This window comes from Chenopodium quinoa, unplaced genomic scaffold (assembly GCF_001683475.1).
Source record: "Chenopodium quinoa cultivar QQ74 unplaced genomic scaffold, ASM168347v1, whole genome shotgun sequence".
NCBI classification, from domain to species: domain Eukaryota; kingdom Viridiplantae; phylum Streptophyta; class Magnoliopsida; order Caryophyllales; family Amaranthaceae; genus Chenopodium; species Chenopodium quinoa.
Window position 1 is genome coordinate 631,138 of NW_018743858.1, and position 8,419 is coordinate 639,556.

The window sequence follows — 8,419 nt, forward strand, 5'->3', positions numbered from 1 at the left end:
ATGAGAAAACCTTTGGGTGTAAAGCACTAGGATGACTTGCGAACCTATCTAGGGTTCCCTATGAATGAGGATGGTAGAAGCTCCTTAAAGTTAAGTCATTTTACTCATGCAAGAAAACTAAACCTCTTAAACTGTGTCTTAGCTGCCATGGCCTCTCATATCATGCCTATATACCTCCTCCCATAAAGAGTTATTAAAGTTATCTCCTCCTTTGTGTTAAAATTTTAGATGAAGACAAATAATAAAAAGTGACCTATCTATTGGAGAAAGGAGAGGTTACTGAAGAGGCACAAATTTGAAGGAGGTGTAGGCCTCAGGGACTTGGGGAACCTAAACGAAGCTTTTTTGGCGAAATAGAGCTAGAGGATTCATTTAAACCCAGAGTTACTTGCTAGCAGGATTTATTCTACAAAATACAAAAAATCCCAAATAATGATGACCATGGGCACCTAAGGAGCTAGGAGTTTGGTATAGGCAAGCTCAGAAGCAAAAAAAGGACTCAGGATAAATGGGTAGGGCAAGAATTGGTGACTGTGAGAGCCTTAGACTGTAGAGCCACTAAAGTAGCAAAGCTGATGGATATAGAAGGCCAATGTAAATCTTCCCTGATTTAGAGACTTTTCAACAAGGATAAAGCAGAAAAAAAAAAATCTTGCAATTGAAACAAATAAGGATATGGAAGATTACATTGAATGGGACAATACTAAAAATGGATCCCCTGCTATTAGATCCCTTTATTGGCACTTAATGCAGAGACTAGAAACTCTCAACCTTAGGAGGCGGAGGTGTGGAAGAAATGATCTTTTCTCGAAGTGGAAACACTTTTTCCGGAAAATCCTTCATAATGTTATTCCTACATTAGCAAATCTGGAGAAAAGGGGAATACAAGTGGATCAAACCTGTTGCATGTGTGGAATGGTAAAGGAGACTATGGAGCATATGTTCATAGATTGTGTAATAGTCAAACATATGTTTGGATGACTTCCCAACTAGGCTTGACCCCGAATATGATCCAAAACCAATCTTTTAAAGAGTGGTTTAAAAGTCTTGTCTGTGTAATCTATAAAGCAGACTAGAAGAATACTTCAAGATTAGAAAGTTAGTATATATTTGTTCTTTTGGCTATTTGGCTGTACCAGAATCATATGAGATTCAAAGGCTGCCAAGTGAACCCGCAAACAATTTTGCATCTATAATAGGAATAGAGAGAAAGAGCACAAAAAGCTTTAGTGAAATAAGAAGTTAAACGATTCCAGAAGCCAAATTATCCAACTACCACCCTTACTCAAAGATGCTTAGTTTGGAGAATAGGAGAGCTTAGGAACCCAGGGATAGTAGTAGTACACAAGTAGATGCAGCCTAAAAGAAGAGGAGGAAAAAGAAGCAATGGCTGGCAGCCCGTGGACATTTGGTTCTGATACACAAAGACTTCAGGGATGGCATAGATTTTTTTACTCTACTCCTCTCTAGGCGGAGTGTATAGCGATCAGGAAAGCTTTGGAGGATATCCTAGAGAATTTTAAGAATCTGATCATCAAGAGAGATTGTCATGAGGCGCTTATAGCGTTGGTGAAACCAGAGAAGTTTAGCGCAGATATCAGAAAGTAGATCCCGCAGATTAAACACCGAGCAATGAAATGAGGATGCTGTTTTTGCTACAAAGTTAGGTCTAGCTGGTGCATGAACTTTCTAGGAAGGGAGACCTATAATTTCTTCAAGTTTGCTTTAGGTAGTTGACAAAAAAAAATAAAAAAAAAATTAGGACTAGTGGGATGATCTCCATTTCATGGCATAATAATGTAATCTATGCTATAGATATAGGTTATGTTTATTTAATTTAGGTACAACATCTCGAGAGCAATATTACCTAGCTAATACTATATGTAGTCGACGTTGAATAAAAGAAGAAAGTTTAAATTACTTTATCCTCCTTCCCTATAAGCAGATGTACGGATCTAGTTCATGTTCGTAGAAGATAAGGAGCCATACTTGAGTTACTAGATCTCTGGGGAAAATGTAAAATTTGTAGGAAGTACACATACATTAAAGGTTGTAGGTCTCTATTGTATGATTCATGTTATTCTATGCTTGAGATCATGTTTAAATGCTAAGAAATCATTATGTGGAATTACGCTAAACACATCTATGTTACATCTTTAGTTATAGAAAACATTGGTTGTTATGGGTATGAGGGAGGGGGGGTAAAGCTTAAGGTACCCTCCCTTCCTAATTTCCATCATTGTTGAGAGACAATAATGTTACAACTAAAATATATACATCATTTTATTTTTCTTTTCTCACAATATTCCACTTCTTTCACTTTGATTTTTCAAATAATTACCCTGCTAGCTCTAATTATCTAATATAAAATAATTACCTTGCTATAGCATTGGTGAACCTAGAGAAGTCCAGCATAGATCAGGAAGCAGATCCAGCAGATAAATAACCAAGCAATGAAACGAGGACGTTGTTTTTGCTACAAAGTTCCTAGATTGCAGGTCCAGCTGGCTTATGAACTTACAAGGCTAGGAAGGGAGACCTTTAATTTGTTCTAGTTTTCATTAGGTTGTTTCCAAAACTAAAAATATAAAAATAAATAAAAATTAAAATAGAAAACACATTTAGGGCTATTACGTGGGATGACTCTCCATTTCATGGCTTAATAATGTAATCTATGCTATATATATAGGTTATGTTTATGTAATTTAGTCACAACATCTCAAGAACAATATTACCTACCTAATATTAGAGGTAGTCGACACTTAATTAAAGGAAAAAGTTAAAATTACTTTCCATATGCGGATCCAGGTCAGTTCGTGTTCTTAGAAGTTAAGAAGCCACACTTGAGGTTCTAGATCTTTGAGGAAAATGTGAATTTTTTAGGAAGTACACATACATAAAAGGTTTTAGGTCCCTACTGTATGATTCATGTTATTCTAAGCTTGAGATCATGTTAGATGCTAGGAAATCATTTTGTGGAATTACACAAAACACATTTATGTTACATCTTTAGTTATAGAAAATATGGGTTATTATGGGTATGAAGGAGGGGGTTAAAGGTACCCGCCCTTCCTAATTTCCATAATTGGAGAGAGATAATAATGTTACAACTAAAATATATACATCATTTTATTTTTCTTTTCTCACAATATTTCACTTCTTTCAGTTTGATTTTTCAAATAATTACCTTGCTAGCTATAGTTATATAATATAAAAGAGATACATATTCATTAATTTTATAAGAAAATATTATATCATGAGATCGACCCTATTGTTTTCTCTAGCAAATCTATAAGGGGTCATTTGGTGGGGCTATTCATCAAAAGGGAACTGAATCAACCGCCTTTATTCCCTTTGATTTGATATTGTTTGGTGGGAGTTTGGGGGTGGGGGGATTTGGGAAGGAGAAGGTGGTTCGGGAGGAAGGGGAAGGACGACAAGGGTGGGGGGATTTGGGAAGGAGAAGGTGGTTCGGGAGGAAGAGGAGGGGCGACAAGGGTGGGGGGAGGGGCAACAGGGGTGGAGTGGCTTGGTGGTTCGAATTTCATGGTGGCTTAAGAAAGAGGGAAAGAGAAGTGAATTGGTGGTTTTGTAGTGGTTGTGATTTTTTTTTTTTTTTTTGTTTAAAACAAGCAACTTTAAAAATCGAAGGGAGTTACATTCTATTCTTCTCCTTTTCCTTTGTTCAAGTCATTTCCTTTCCCTTAGATGAACCAAACGATTCGTAAGTTTATAGAAATGAATGCACATTTATAATATTTGCATTGCTGTAGCTAGTGGTTATAGTGATTTAGTGGGATAATTTGACAAATTTGAATAAAGAGTTAATAGAATGGCTTGATTATTATTCACCAATAGGTAAAATATTTATAGAAAACTTACGCTCATAAGATAAGAAACAATCTTCCTAAAAGATATAGTATAATAACCATATTTCCTAAAGATATTTTCACTAAATAATATCTTCACATAAATAATCCTAAATATATTATTCTCCTAAAAATATCTATACGGAAAATATATCACATACATATATTCCGATATGATTTGATCTCATATATTATTGGTAAAAATAGACCCAACTTTTACGCATCTGCTTTAAATAATCCCAACTTTGGATTATTTTTAAATCATCCGAACTTTAGGGTGTATTCGCTTTTATTGTTCTCAAGTGACCGATAACTTGTTACATAGGTAAAAAAAATTTTTTTTTTTTGTAAATGCACACATGTCTGCAAGTGATTAGAGAAAAATAAAATTAAATTAAAAAAATTAAAAAGGAAAAACCCAACCGCCACTTACCCACCCCATCTTCATTAGCCCACATCCCCAAACCGCCCCCTCCCCATTTCCCACCACCAGCACTACCCTATTCCCAACCACCAGAATCAACCCACAACCATAAGCTTACCAAACTCGACCACCACCTCCACCCTCACCATCACCATCACCATCACCATCACCGAAACATAAGACACCCACCTGACCCAGACCCACAACCCTCACCCTAACCTAAAACCCCCAATTGAACCTAAACTTATCCTTCTTTGACCTTCGCGCCCCTTCCCAAGTTCTCTCTCTATCGCGGCCTTCCCTCTCCATTACCGTCAAATATCACTTTGCTGCTATGTGGGGGTTGAGGTTTCAAATGAGGTGGTTCGGTTAAGGCTATGAGTGAAGGTGGGGTTAGGGGTTTCGGTTCAGTTGGGAGGGTGTTGGTTTACTGGTCAGGTGGGATTGGGATTGGCACTGGGCGATTACGACTCAAGGTGGCTGGAGTTAGTGGTGACGGTTTCGGGAAGGTGGGCTAAGGAGGGCGACGGTTTTCAGGGGAGTGGGGATGTCTGTTTGGAGGGTTGGTGGTGCCGAAGGTGACAGGGGCTGGGCTTGGTGTTTTTTTTTTTTTTTTTTTTTTTTTTTTTTTTTTTTTTTTTAATTTTATTTTATATATATATATATATATATATATATATATATATATATATGTATATATAAGTTTTTAAAACTTTTCTTTTATTTTTTACTAATCAGGTGGTGACACATTTCTTGTAACCTGTTATAACAGGTTAGGTGACCGGTTGAGATCAATAAAAGCGAATACACCCTAAAGTTCGGATTATTTAAAATAATTCAAAATTGAGATCATTTAAGGCGAATACATGAAAGTTGTGATTATTTTTACCAATTTTTCCTTCAAAATAAATAGAACTTTAAATTTTTGCGTCCCTTGACAAAAAATTTCTATCTCCGTCATTGCTTACTTCGCTTGTGCTTTGGAAGGGTTTTGTCATCTATATAACTATACTAAAACAAAGGGCGCTTAATCTGCAACTTGACACATGTCGCTCTGTGATTATCAACTTTTAACCCTAAATTTATCAACTTTTAGGAAAAATTGAGCGCTTAATCTTCCCGCTCAATTTTTAACCCTAAATTTATCAATTAAATCTTATTGTGATATTAGGATTTATAAATTTATATTCATATAGAGACAAAGTAAATTATAATATAATAATATCTATTATTATACTAATAAGATCTATTAGTATCATACATTTATATTTTTTTTTTAGGAAAATATATCACATATTCATATAACTAAATATGGTAATATGGAAAAATATAGTACATACAATATATTAATATAATATTATTTAGTATTATACTAATAAAATCAATTATTATAATGTATCAATATATTCTTATTTATATGAACAAAATTTTCTATTTTCATATATAGATTCCATTAACGTATTTTATTATTATTTTTTTTTACTCTTGATATCTGACCACAAACAGTGCAATTTATGATTGAAATATATAGGCAATAATGCAATTTAAATATGTACAGTACTATCTTTTTTTTTTTTTAGATAGATTAGCAAAGTTGAATGCATCTTGGAGTCAATCTTATTTATAGAGTTTGTGAAATTTTGTTCCAAAGTCATTTTCAAAAAATCATAAACAATTGAATGCAAGATTACCACAATGATAACAATAGGAAAATAGGAGCAAGTATAAGTGCAAGTAAATAAACCTAACATAGTTTAATTTTAATTTTTTTTAATTTTTTTAAATGACCACAATGATATTCTGATGTGGATTAAATGATGTTTAGATACTAGCAATTAGAAATAAACTTAATTCAATAAAGTTTTGATCTTTTCAACTCATACAAGAAGAAAATCAATTCGACTCACTCGAATTAACTCACAATTTTCACAGTTATCATTAGCGAAAACAAGTATTATAGTCATGTAATACCATGCCCAATAGGGTAAACAAAACATAAAAATAACCCTAAAATAAATCAATAATCCATTTGTTTACTATATATTTCATCTATTTCATATTAAATAACACATTTCATTTAGACATGGTTGTCAACACATACTTTCAATTGTATATATCTTTAATTACGTATTAGCAAAAATTATAAGAATTTGATATTTGGAAATTAAAAAGTTGAGATGAATCTAAACCCCCACATGATTTTGTTTGTTTGTTAGTTTTTTTTTTTTTTTTTTTTCTTAATCACTAATCACAAAACAAAGTCTTAAATATATAGTTAAACGAATAAAATACACAAAGTGAAAACATGTCAACTTACAAAAATGGAGAAAATGTAACTGTACTAAACACAATAAGTGCCTAAAATCTAAATTGGGTTGTGACATCTCTAGAATGAAAAATTTTGTACTCTTTCTTTTACTCACTCCTAATAATAATAATTAATAATAATAAAAGGAAGTATCTAATACTCACTCCTAAATCTAAATTGGGTTGTGACATCTCTAGGATGAAAATTTTTGTGCTCTTTCTTTTACTCACTCCTAATAATAATAATTAATAATAATAATAATAATAATAAAAGGAAGTATGTACCACTACATAATACTTGTATAGTTGTATATCTTTATTTATAGGAAATTAGCAAAGATAAATTCTTATTGATAAAAATGAAATAATATATATGTTTTGATTTGTTTATTAAATAGGGTGATTATTAGATTAAGTCTTAGGTCATGAAAATGGTAATTTAAAAAATGTTTAGATTTAATAGCAATAATAAAGAAAAATTTGGAAAAAGAATTTGGTGGAAATTTTTTATTAAAATAGAATGACATGTGTCATCCCAAAATTCATCTTTAGCAAAGGTTTAATTTATAGATGTATCAAATATTTAAAAATAATTTTTTTTTGGTAAGTTGATAAAATTTATCAATAAATAAGTCAAATATATTATAAACACTTTTGTATACACCTGGTTTACAATAATAGTAGTGTACATCGAACAATTTCTTTTTTTTTTTTTGAAGAAAATCGAACAATTTCATGATAATGTTTATCCTTATTTTTGATAACTTTATTTTAACCAAATTTGATTTTTAAGTAAATAGACAGACAATAGGATAATAAGCTTTATAAGAGTAATATAGTTCTTAGAGAATCTTTTTCAATATAGCATGTATAAGTTTTTATCACAAATTTCATATGTGGCTTACCACCGCACACCGTGTGGCTGAGGTTATATTACTTGGTCATGGGTTACTCGGCCGATCAGGGGTTACTATGCAACATCTTGGAAATTTCCCCCCCTTTTGAAAACCTGTTTTACCCTTTTAAAATACAAAATAGGAAATAATCAAGGCATTACCGCCACCGTGATAACGACTAAGGCATTTATCAAAGATACACAGCGGAAGACATTTTTAAAACCTTTCAAAACAAAGTCAAAGTCCAACAGTCTACCAAACAAAAGTAAAATCAAACCGGAGTCAAACAAAATCAAACTTACAACTTGGAACCATTGTAGACCCTTTTAAAACCAAACGAATATTTAAAAGTAAAGTGTTAGTCTCATTAAACAACAATAATAAACCAATAACCAATAGTAAACCCATATTCAAAATAAAACTAGAATAAGATTCCCTTTTCGCTCAAACCCCCAACATGAATATGCTGCAACACGTGAAAAACTTCTCTTTAACTGTCCCTACTACTTACCATAAGAAATGGTTCGTCGTAGGGCCAATATAAAGACAAGGCCAAATAAACATACAAACACAAAACAATCAGCAATGCTGAGTACATAAGCATAAATGAAATACACTAACATGCATACAACCTAGCAACATTCAAACTTACCTCGAGCCCTAAGATCAACATGAAACCAATAATACAAACACAAGACAAATAATCATTTATTTAATTTGTTTAAGCATCAAACGGGTTTCCCCCTAACTTGCTCTAATAAAGGGGTCGGGTACTAACAAGGAAGCTAACTGTGCCAGTATAAAAGAATCACTCGTAAGTGGCGGAATTCCTGCTCATAATAATAAAGGAAAGTACAGTGTCCTGTACCTCCATTAGAAGTTATGATCAAATATAAAGTCACATAACTCCCCCTATATGTTCA